Below are 13,559 nucleotides of genomic sequence, written 5' to 3'. Positions count from 1 at the left end.
TTACATGCTTCATTTATGTAGTTTTCAGTCTTATACATTATTTATATTTTCGATTGTCACGCAAAAATGTACTAATTCATGTCATTGTTATTGTATCAATTTTTTTTATTTGTTATTGATTTATGAATAAAATGCAGAAACTCCTGCAAAAAAAAGATGTTTGAGCGGGAGGTTGTGGGTTCGAGCTAAACCATGGTGGTACCTTCTAGTTTAGCACTGAGATTTATATAAGAATACTGGAACACTGGATGAGCAGATCAAACTCTAATTATATCACAGCCATTTGGATTTAATATTATTTCATATATTAATCATTCAAAACATATCCTCCAGTTGGTTCAAATACAGAAATATTTATCACCGTTGAATTAAAAAATCACAAATTTTCTACTTTGCTGTGTGCGCAGTTGGATAATAATATGTATAATCATGGACCTATTACGAATAGGTCCATGGTATAATATATGATCATCAAGGTATACATTAGCTTATGTATGTGGTTGACAACCGCAGAGTTACGGCGAGGGAAATGTAATTGTTCTATCTTTAAACTATGACGTCATCTACATGTTTTGACTGTGTCGCATGCAATCATGTACTTTGGCCTGGGTACTGTTCATCGGCATTATCTTTATTAGACACTGTTAGGCTTTAGCCAAAGTAATTAATGAGAACGTTTAGAAGGAAGATAAAAGAGAAAAATAGATAAATCGAAGGAGAGAGATAGAGCTGCGGGTGGGGGGGGGGGGTGGGGGAGTAAGCAAATCGAATTTAGAATAATAATATCAAATATTGGCAATTTCAATATACCTTTTTAAAATACTCCATCCTCAGAAAATGTTTAGTCTAAGCAGGTCCATGGTCTAAGTGTAGGCCTAAACTACGCGTCTGTGTGTGTGTGCACATTTATATGGAACTATTTTGTTTACCATTCTTCAAACGTTTGTATGAATGGCCGATGATTTACAAAATGCATCCATTAAAATTATAGTCATATTTCTATTCAAGAATAAATGTTCAAGACAATATCTGCGATAATACACCATAGTAAACTGACATAAGCAAAGTTTTTTTTTTACAAAAGTTTTTTTACTATTTTGTAATGTATATAAATGTTGATAGTTTAGAAAATGAGACAAAATAATGGCAGCAGACTAAGTGACAAGTGTTGGTAAACCTCTCCTCAAGATTCAGTTTCAGTTTTATTTTTTCTCATTTCCAACAAAACAGTATACAAAATCCATCATAAATACATTTATAACAATTGAAATGTATAAAGAAACATGTAACACAATATATATATTTATCTAAATTATACATTTTAAACTTAATATGGATCATTAAATATTTGTGGCTGAAAATAACATGCTGGAAATGGAGAGGTCCACTGTGAAACTGTGCTTGTAAATCGTGGACCCCTCAAAACAAATTATTCATTAATATTAAATTACATTATTAAAATAATGATAGTGGCCAAAAGAGGGGAAGAAAAATGTGAAATAAACAATAACATGATGCATGAAATGAGTAATTTACGAAGAATAACCACAAGGAGAGAGGATGAGAAGAACATACCTGCATGTTCTTCACCGCCCTAGATATTGATATCTAATGTTATTTCAAGTTCATTCTAACAACAGCATGACATGATATAACTAAATTATTTAATTGATGAATACAGAAATAGATATATGAGTGAATGAATTAATTAGATATAGATGAATGTAAAATGTCAATTAAGTATTGAATAATTTGATACATGTAGATAAATATGTGAACAAGTATACCAATATGACAAGTAAAATGTTCAGTGTATGAATTACAGCAAGGCTTACTAAACGTTATGCAGTAAACAAATAAAATAATACACACTTCATTTAAATGTGAAAAATTATCTGAGCAATATGTCTTCCTCAAAACTTATTTGTTATTACTACTTTGTTTCTGTTTATTCGATTTGAATTATTTACCCGTGCTTTGTTATTAGGGAGTTTATCATGGATTTCTGCAAAAGAGCTTGATTACTGAAAGCTCACAGGAATCATTGGAGTTCGGATAAATGGATTAATCATTAATACATTCGGATCACAATCACACACAAATGGTTGTATTAATGATATGAATATAAAGTTGGCATTGGAAATGTATGATCATATCCTATAAAGAACATGAAATATTCGCATAAAAGACGTACTAGAGCGCAAGTGAAAATCATATTTTTGCCGTACGTTTCTTTGATTGACAAACATATAAGGCTCTTTCTTTAATGAGAAAAGCATGAAAAAGCATTCGAAATTAGTAGTAAATATTACCACTTCCAGACAGGTATACGCGAGGGAGATTTTTAGATTAGCGATTTCTTTTGAAAAAAAAGCTTTGTTTGTTTATTTTTCACAGGAATCTTATCGAGGATTTTGCACTTTGACCGAAGAGATTAATTTAACCACCCGATGCGTTACGTTATTTTTGTTTCTTTTATGATTTGTAAATCTTTCAAAGATTATTGCTTATCGTTTACACTCACTGTAAAAACAAGTTAGCTATCATAAAATTTTATTGTAATCATAATGATATGAATGAAAGATCAATCTAGGATATAAAAATATGCATTACCTCATTGTTACTTATGACTCGGTCGACTGAAGTATACAATCATGTTCATCTTAATAAATTCATAATAAGAACATTTTGATCGTTTTTAATCCTTTGCTTTTCCTTCTTGCATGGTTATATATCATGCAATCTTCTATGTGTATTGGGCTTTAAAAGAACCAAGTATGCACACTTAAAATGTTGGGCAACATACTATCCATTGTGCTGGGTAATGTATGTTGCCTGGTAAAGAAAATATATATACTCTGGGCAATTATTATCGAATCGGGCAAGTTTATTACCCAATGATTAGGTTTTATTACCCAGTTTTTGCAGATTTTAACCGATAGTTGTGTAGACGGTATGTTGCCCAGGGCTGGTTAAAAGTTGGGCATTTTTGCCAAACTATTTTAAGGGTGTATATGATAATTATTATCTGTAAGATACAAACGTTATATCTTTCGAATATCTAATCAATAATTTACGAAAAAATATTGTTTTAAACGTGATACACGTGTAATAGTGACAATGATAAAGACATATCAAGAGAATCGTAATTTTGAGTGTTGTATAATAACGAGAGCTGTCAAAACCGCAACCATACATCGTATGACTGTCATGTTAATAGTTTTATTGAATTATTTGTTTATTTACTACTTATTTGATATCTGTTTAGCAAATGATAAATTCTTTGGTTGGTATAATTCCTGAGATAACCCAAATCATTGACATTGAAGTCATTGCAAGTATACAACATAAATTTATAAATGACGATATCATGTAATGAACCTTCGCTGATTCACTTATGCCGGCTCAGCTCTAAGTATTGCCCGCCTGATAAACGCAAGCCAAGTGAGTCAGCGAAAATAAGAACAGGAGCATGATGTCAGCATTCAAATATAAACCAAAGGAGTGAAACCTATTTCACAGATCCTTTAGGAATTTCATTTTGTCAGTTGTTTGACAATCCTCCTTATTTTTAATGAGCCTCACTTTGCATTTTCTTTGAAATATGAATGTTATATGGTATCAGTAATAAGATGTATGCTTACTTTGACAAAGAAGAAATATCAAGTAATCAGTGGTCTTTACAATATAGGCCCTTCGCATTGTCAGTTGTCATAATTATGCAGAAATGTATTTTATGATTGGAAAAAAAAGAAGTATGGGGATTTTAAAATATATATGTTTGTTTGTTAACCATGTTGGGTTTGGTTTCACTAATTTCTCTTTCCATTGACTTGTCTATAATTATACTTAGTATCTAGTAGAATATATGTTGCTATATATAATATAGAAAATAACTCCTATCATTATGTAATGTCAAATCTTATAGTAAACAAAATATTCCAAGTACTAGAAAACATTGATTTCCATTGAAGTCTATGTCTTCTCGAAAATCCATCAAAACGATATCCCCACTCACTTCAAAATTTCTTAGTAATGGTTGTGAAATTATGAAGTCTGGTTAACACACAATACCAGGAAATTGTTATATTACCACGATTACACTATCGAACTGTATGACAAAGTTTGAGCATGCATTATGCAATCTGTGGCTCGCCACACCCTTCTCGTGTTAATAATTATAATATCAATCAATTATCTATACAACCGACCAACAATACTTTAAGCTTAATCATGACAAAGAATATAGCATAAAGGAAGCAATTAATTGGGAGGATAATTCATTGTAGCCCGCCTAATCGCCTAATTCACAACCAAAGCCAAAATTAGCAACGTATCCCCCTTGCCGTTAGCTCCTCCGGGCGCGTCGCGGCAGCCGATCTGCGCTCGTTCGTCAGCTTGACTTATGAACCATATTGTGAAGAACGAGATAATGCCCATTGTTTCATCAAGATATGGAATCTATTTTTAGATATGATGTCATAGTGTTGGTTCGATTCATTCATATGCCGATTACCATACAATCGCGACCCTGGTATTGCAAAATATATGAGAACAAAGAAGAGGTGATATTGTTATTGTAAACCAGTGAAAGTGAGACCGAAAATGTCGCTTAGAGAGAAGGAGGAAGTGCGATATTCTGTTTACATTTTATGCCTTGATCTGACTAGACATGATAGAGGAAACAACATGTGGAAAATTTTGATAAAATCTATCTAGAACTTGGAATGTTTCTACCCCGACCTCGAGGTTTTTGGAATGATAATTTGTTATGATTAAAAACTAACGTTTCAAACAATATATGTGTTTCGCCCTTCTTCCTTTTTAGTATTATGTATTTGTATTGTATTTGTATTACAGGCGCATAATATCCCGTCACAAGATTTTGCTTTCAGCTGTTCAGGGAACTATACGCCATTATATTGATACTTTCATGACAAATAATTTTGTATAATTCATATTATTGACAAATTATGTTTTGTGCAAAATGAGAGAAAATACATGTTTATTTAAATTGAATATATATAATATATCTATACGTATTGAATAAAGATATATATGGACAATGCAAATCTGCCCCACCTTGAACAATAAAACCTTTGTGTGAAATCAAACGTTTTAATTAAACGCTGATCTCATAAGTCATACATGCACGTACTTGTTTTATTATTGCAAAATAAAGTATTGTGCGAAATAAAGGTCACGTAATTCTAACTACTGTCATTCATAGTTATCAAAAACATATCTGACTAACAGTAAAATAATAATTATAAAACTATTTTAATATTGATACCGTCACGTAATGCTCCACCGTAATCCTATACCTATATAGACGACGTTCCCCGCCGTTTGTAAGTGCGCCATTTCGTCACCTAAATATCAAAATATAATATTTTACTTTTGGAGGTATCATCTGCCAATTATGAATTATGGGACCAATTATTGCTGAACGGAATAACACGAGATCTTCATGAAATTCTAGAAATAGATAAAAAGGTCAATCGCTCCATCCAGGGCACAGTATGATTGTGGTCGTCGAGATGCGGCTTTCCTTACGTGAAATAAAAAACATGACAATCTGTGAGGAAAAAGCATGACGTCATTTCCGATAATCATATTTTGTACATGTTCTTTGTATTAAAGAATGAGAGTCATTCATCATTTATAACAATCATGGAATGCTGATTATGTCGATGCTCGTGTGTATTTTCACTCTATTAGCCGGATACATAAAAATCAGTACAGTTTTGCTCAACGTTTTCTATGTTGAGACTGCAAAGTGATTTAATCATTATCATTATTTCCATAATCCGGTGGGAGGAGGGGGGTAGATTGAAAACATAAATAACCGAACTAACAAATGTCTTGGTACAGCTCAAAAATGATACAGCAAGTTAAAATACTTCAGAACAAGTCACTGATCGCATTGGATACAACTACATAAGATAATGAAATATTTAAAAAAAAAAGTCACAAGTTGGCGCTAAAGCAAACACAAAATCGATGCCATATACGGCACTTGATAAAATGTTTAACCTTTCATGTCGTTTTTCTTCAGCTGTGAAATCGAAATTCACATTCATTAAAATAGAAATAAATGCCATTTATATTAATCATAATAGAATTTCATACACATCGTAAATATAGATTTATTGTAGCAACAACATGAAGGGTTGCCCGACATGGTATGTCGACCGAGTTAAAATAATTGTAGGAGTTTTCATTATAAATACGATAGGGGGCGGTAATGGAAATGCTTATCGCTCGTAGTGCTATAGTCCACAAAAGACCTTCCCTTTCAATTTAGTTAGGATAGACAATTCGGGAGCGTGCCCCACCCCTCCCTTCACAAAGCTTCATCACTGATTGGAAGTGCTTTGGTCACACACGAATGTATTTATTATATAAAGAAAACACGCAAAAGCACGTCTTAACTAACTTTCATAAATGTTTCATTCATCAAGAATAGGAAGCCATTGTTTAATTTGTGCATCAGTGTTGTTTTCATTGGTTTGCCTTTCAATCTTCATTCCCTTTGTACACAAGTATGTGCTTTCGAATGAACGAGCTTTTTGTGATTTTGCCAGTGTCACTGGCAAATCCGAGCTTTTCGCATTTACTACGGGGAAACTCTCTACAACGCACCAATTCTTTAAAAAAATAAGTAGCAATTACTTTAGATGGGCAAAATTTTCATCACACTGGATTAATAAAAATGCCCCCAAAGAAATGCCCAATGTTGGTTGGACACATGATTACTCTCACGGAGCATTTTTACCCAATATTGCTTAGAGTGTGCCCCCTTGTGACACCGCACCAATTCATTTTATCCACTTGTCTCAGGGGAAATCGATTTATTTATTTGATTCTTTCTGTTAACAGTTGGGAAATGCATTTCAATCGTAACATGCAAACCAAAGCTGGCGCTAGACCACTTTAGAGGATCTATACTCATTGATACTGGAGTTACAAAAACAAACGAGTATCGCTACCAGGGCATCTCTACATTCTAATGACCCATTTCCATAGACCTTAACAACAACACTTATAGAAAATTAATGACCGTGAACACTCATTTCATCTGTTTTAAATTTTGAGAAATAACGGTCACCAATGTCACGATCGATTCGCCTCCAAGATCGATAATGTAATTTTTTTTTTTTTTTTTTGGGGGGGGTGGGGGAAAGAAGAGTAAGAACAGCAAGTATAACGACACCTACAATAAAGAAAACAGTAATTTTTTTTGTTTTGGTTCAAAGCGCCAAAATAATTTAAAAGGTGAAAAAGGAAATGTTGTAAATGCTTAAATAAGCATCCTATTCCGGCCGTTTTAATATAATTTTTCCCCGAATTTTCCATCTTCAAAACTTCATTATTTACTCAACCAGCGTGATAAATGCTAATTTATTATATTAAAAACCTAAAATCACATTTAATACATAAAACATATTGTTTGTAATGTGCATTTTTAAACCGTCATGCATACATTATGTGTCAAGAAAGCAAGATGGGGGGGGGGGCAAATTTGTCTGCCACCTTACTAAATACAAGTAAATGTATTAACGTACTCATGTTGAATTTGGATTTATTCATTCACGAAAACAATCGGAATATTCATTCATAATTATCCCTAAGTTTTGGAAAATGCCCCCACCCCCAAAATATAGAAAAACATTGTTTATCGTGACTAGGTTTAGAATTGTTCCGTAATACTACGAAAATAGCAGAAAATCCTTTATCGGCTTTAATACAAACACCTGTAACTTATTTATTGAACACTGTTTAGGTTTCTTTGTACAATAAACCTCAATTTCTACAATATCAGATGTTTATAATTTCTAACTGAAAAATAAGAAAATGTTATAGTTCGATCGCCAAGCTCTCTCTTATAATTATAAACAATTGACATTTATTTCCAGGAAGGGGATGTTCTAAATCAATTTCACTGCAATACACGATTACCCAAGTTGTTAATGTGTTTAAGAATGCCAGATTTCCATCCAGAAAATATATATTTTCTTCGTTCGGTCCTAAAATAAGCTCCCTTGTATACAAAATAATGATTGAAAGTCATTTTTCTGGTGTCGCGTCTCAGACCCTCCAGGTCGTGAAAAAGATATCGCTACCTACTGGTGGCATCAATTGGGGGGGGGGGGCACGTGGCAATGCTCCTTTAGTTAGAATCTTTGCCCTTAATTTACCTCCCGATTAAAAAATATAATATAAAATTGATTAATTTGTCTTTAAATCTACGTTTGGTTTCAGTTTTCAGTGAAATTATGTCGATTTTAGGAAAGGCCTAATAACCATTTTCAGAAGAAAAAAACACACACTCTTGTACGAGCTCGCACCAGCAATATTAAGTTATTACATGAAAAATAAACATAATACAGTATTACACCTATCTAACAGAAAAAAATATCACTGGTCATATGACAAGCAATATAAACAAAGGGCTAGGTGGCCACCCCCTCCCCTCTGGTCCCCTCATGACAAAGGGAAGCAGCCCTCAGCACTTCTGAGTGCCACTGCCAAACGTTTTATCTACTTCTGCTGCTTATGCCTCAGTCACATCCGCTGGCCGGCGGCAGGACATCTGAGGTAATCGGAGTTGAGCATAGTATATGACAGACACAAATGCCATCGTGTGGAGGCCGTTCATACACCCGCCGATGATAGTTTGGCGTTTGTCTCTAAAGATATTTGGGGGGGGGGCGGGGTGGCAGTGACTAACGGTCGAACATCGGCCGGACTGATACTATAGTCCCCGTTTGATCGTACAGGGCTCGTGCGATAGCCGGACAATTATTAACCGGATATCGAACGATTCATTGGTAGAGTATCTTGTGGACATCTTGCGATGCCAGGGAGACAGTCGGCCCGTGTGTTTTCCCTCTTGGCATCTTCTTGAGTTGTGACCATGGTGATATGTAGTGTACAAACGGGCTGAAACTTATACATGCAAAATGAGGCAGTTTATAAAGAGCCCCTGATGCTATCGACATCAGTCGTTTCACGTACGGCTGGAGATCTGATGATACTTAAACGATATGTTTCAAGGATGGATGGGCGATTAGAAAGATCGGTGGAGACATCGGAAAAACTTCCAGTTATCTTTGTCCGATCACCGCCTCCCACCCCCGGTCCCACCCTGTGGAGTCTTCCACAGGGTGGTGTGATTGGATCAAATGCTTTGCGGTAATCAATGATCATTATTAGCCAAAGCTGTTGGTTGTTAGTTCTTTTCGTAATATTCAGTATAATACTCATTTGGGAAGGTGAATAACTACTGAACGAACGAACTAACTATCATCTTGGTATCGGTGAATCTTTCCTAATTCTTAGTTCGCTCGTTTTATTTTATTCTTTGGTCACATCTGTCCACGATCCTGTGGATGGTAGATTATATAAGAAATATGATATTATGCACATCGAAAATATTTGCGAATGTATAGCCCCTTCAAACTGTTCCAAAGAAAGTTGAGTCTTACGCGTTAGACCACTATTCATACATTCATGCATACACGCACAATTTCACCCACTGTCTTGATCGCTTTACTCCTTCCCAGGGATAACTTCGACATGTTCGAGGGTAAATTATCATCAAACATAACTCCAACATTTTACAATGCCTTTTTTGTATTCTTATACAAAATTGATGTTTTTTTACAAGCATGCTGACAAATTCGACAAGGGTCGCGATATTCCTGATATAGGTATTCTTAAAATGAGATACGCATTAATACCATTGTGCGGAATACCCTACTGGACATATGGCAGTGTCAGTGTATTCACATTGTGTTCCACACTGTGAACAAATTGGGGGACACATTGTAGGACTCTGTGTTATTATCAAGCATGTATTGGTCTATGAAGCTCGACTTTCTCATTTTATCCCTTTTTCATTTTCGTTTTTTCACACCCTGTTCAACATTGCTTCTCACCTCGACACTGTCTATTAAACCAGACAACTTAAAAATGAAGTCCTATTAGAGTAAAATTCTTGTATTAAAGTAGGGAAAGTGTCTAAGTGATTGATTTATGATTTTCTTTTACATTTTGTTTTACTTTTAATTATATATTATAATATTTTTTTCAACATTTGTGCAGAACTAAGACAATTGCCAATAGTGATAGAGTAATGCAACGAGAGATCAGGGGGATGTCAACAAGAGGGAAAGAAGACTACGCTAAATTTCGTACGTTTTTGAAGGATTTCTTTCTGAGAATACTAAACAACGAATATCCGAAATCATATAAGTTAAAGGAATTCAGTTGGACCGATTTCAGCAAAATCGGTAAGAAACTTTTTTGCCATGCAGTCATTGGTTGATTCTTAACAAATGCATATCGGACTCTATTAAAAAAAACATATATCAATAATCTTTGTCAAGATCTCGTTGCCGTTGCCAAATTCTGCCAGAGCTTTGCTCTTTTGTAAAAATAAGAGATATAATAGATTGGGTGTCTCTCTATAAAGCTCGGAAGTTAATCCAAAACCGATCAGATTTGTTCCCCCAATAAATAATAGTACCACTATTTTCTATTTTACGTATTAAAAAAATGACGTCCCCTTTATTACAAACATTGTCCATTATTCATGTAACAGCAGCAGAATTTGTATTTTGGGAAAAATGAAAAACATAAATATTTGAAATGAAAAAAAAAAATCTAGTAAGAAATAAGAACCGTGATGGGTTTATCATTTTCTTGCCTATATTTCTTTATATTCAAATGTTCATATTTCCTTCCCCTTTTTTTCTTCTCTTCTTTAAACTTTCCAACAGGAACCGTTCTCCCTCACTGCCTTCTCGGTTATCTTCCACTTACAGTGTACCATGCAGCATCTGTCAAGATAGTGATGTATCGTTTGTTGGGCGCTGTCTCACTCTTCTCAACATCCTCCCTGCTTATCACGAAACGATCTTCATTTCACGTCCGGTCAGATACGATTCCTACATGTCCTACCTCGGAAGAACATCCATGTTCATAGGCTTCGATCTCCGAGACGATGGGACCGACTTGCTCTACATGACAGGTCAACTTCAATGAATGGCAATGGACATGAAGAAAAGAAAACCAATCCCAATCGATCCCGAAACCAATGAGAAGTACGAGGATAAGATCACGTTGGAGACACCGCCGCAGAAACCTTCCCTTGCAGCATGCAGAAGGTGATGTCTTCAAGTGGAGGTCCACTGTTCAATGGAATGACGTTGATTACAATCAACATGTTAGCATAATGATGTATCTGCGATTGGTGTTTGAAGCAGGAAGTTCTGCAGCCTCGGCTGGTTTCCTCAAGTCGTTCCACCTCGAGTTGATCCATTACAAATTAAAGACATACTCTGTGGAGTACATACGAGAGATTCATCAAGGAAAAGAACTTGAAGTTCGTTGTTTGGAGACGGGGGACAGTCCCGGCACAATCCATTTTCAACTTCAGGTTGAAGATCAGACTGTTAGTAGAAGTCATCTCATTTTTTATGATCTACCTCTCGCACAAATTTAGGACCATTACGAAATAAACATCACTTCAGCAAAATACTTAACATAGTAATTGCATAATCGTTTAGGGGTTAAGTCAAATAGACAATCAAGGAATAATTATTATATTGCACTCACACTTTTTTCGTGCTTTTCAAATACATGGAAAAATGATGACACCAATATCCAAAAAGTCCTTAAGAAGTAGACACGCTGGTAATGATAATAATGATAATGGTCTAATGAGTGGTTAGGTGGTTACAAAATAGCTTCATCATATTTTGGTATATTCAAAATAGTCATACATAAATCTCCTTCAGCGGCGGTGTTCCTGTGGCAAAGCAAATTTATGCAAAATGGATTTCAAACCGAGTCTTATATTATAAGCAAAGGGTCAATACAATGGCTCGTCTCTATTTGATCCTTGTTGAAAATGTGATTGGATAAATAGAATACCCTACAGAGGCAGTTTATTGTTTACTCATGGTGCATTCTATGGTGACCAGTTGATGTCAACTTTTCAAATGGGATTAAGAGCAATAATGCAGGAAAAAACTTTTCTCGATATTGAAATAACTGTGAAGAGTAGAGGTAATTTGGAACTTTGGCTAATAACGAACTGGTCTAAATAGCTTACATAATGCAAAGAGCCTGAATTCTATCCAAAACACTCCACTGTAACAGCACTAGCTGCAGTCATAACATATATATATATATTATTATTATTATTATTATGTTATTGGATTTGGTAAAGAATAATGATATTTTTTTTAAAAATGCGACCTAGCTTATCAGTGTTGATCCTCACAATCCAGACTTGATTAAGCTGCTCTGAGTTAGTTTGCACATTAAAAAAAAAACTTTTGTCAAAGCAAAAATGAAAAAAAAAAAACAGAAAGCAAATCTGATCAATCAAGAATCAAGGTAATATCAAACAATTCGGAAATGGCAAAACGAAATATTGAGTGAAAAATGATTCGGTATTTGAGATTTTAAACATAATAAAAGTCGTTTATCAATAATTTGTATCACAAATGCAATATGTAAAATCAAATATTTAAAGAAACGAACCGTTTTTGTGTTTTACCGTATTGGTGAAAAATTGGTATTTCTATAATGAAAATTTAACTCATAGGATTCTTTTGTTTGTGTTTGTTATTAATTGGACATTTATTTGCTATTAGTTTGAGGGTTTTTTTTTGCTTCGTCAAAAAACAAAAAAATTGAAGACGCCTTCTGATTTCCTTTTCTGTTTTTTTTTTTTTCAATTTTGCTTTAACAAAGACCGCCCTCTGCGTTAAATTATGCGCAAGAGCCGATCGCGGCCGGCCAAACAGGAGGAATAATTGAGAAGAAAAAGAGAAAGAGGAGAGGAGAAGAACGAGAACGTGAGGAGAAATAAAAGGTAAGATAAGAAAGGGGGGAGACTGAATTAACAAAATTTTCCTAGTATGTAAAACAATAATAGTGTATTATCAATTCACACTTTCCAGTGCGACTGTATGGAAATAAATTCAGTCAAAGATTGAGGTGGTCTAGCACCACCTTTTGGTTAAAACAATATAGTACAATGTGCTTGAATGCAATAAGTGCCGGGAATTAAATGATAAAGGAACCCACGACCATGTTAACTGATCGGCAACAGGCGCGTATCCAGGATTTCGCACCCCCGGGGGCGACCTAATTTTGGCCTTAAATGCATGTTGAATTATCTTATTTCATAATCACGTGAAAAAGGGCATTAGAAGACCGCTTTTTATGTGTTCATGAAAAAAAATATCCATGAATATTATGTTATACCACCTTTAACAAACAATAACGATATTGATGCGAGCGCGAAGAGCACACTAAAAAAAAAACACGATATTCTGACCTTAGATTTGGACATTCTAAGCACTCTTGAATATCGTGAACAGAATGAGTATCTAAAAATGATTTTTATACGAGCGCGAAGCGCGGAAGCGCGAGCTAAAAAAATCTGATATTCTGACATTGGTAATCATGATCAGAATGGTCATCTAAGCAATTTATGTGAGCGCGAACTGTTAGCTGAAAAAAATGTGAAATTCTGA

At 34.6% G+C, this 13,559-nt stretch overlaps 1 pseudogene; it reads left to right on the top strand.

Moving 5' to 3' along the window:
- The first annotated feature begins 10,983 nt into the window (after window positions 1–10,983).
- LOC129266022 (uncharacterized) lies at window positions 10,984–11,512 on the top strand (annotated as a pseudogene).
- The last annotated feature ends 2,047 nt before the right edge of the window (window positions 11,513–13,559 follow it).

Source organism: Lytechinus pictus, chromosome 7 (genome assembly GCF_037042905.1).
Source record: "Lytechinus pictus isolate F3 Inbred chromosome 7, Lp3.0, whole genome shotgun sequence".
Taxonomy (NCBI): Eukaryota; Metazoa; Echinodermata; class Echinoidea; order Temnopleuroida; family Toxopneustidae; genus Lytechinus; species Lytechinus pictus.
The sequence above is the reverse complement of the archived record's forward strand: the minus strand, read 5'-3'. Positions and strand labels throughout refer to the sequence as shown.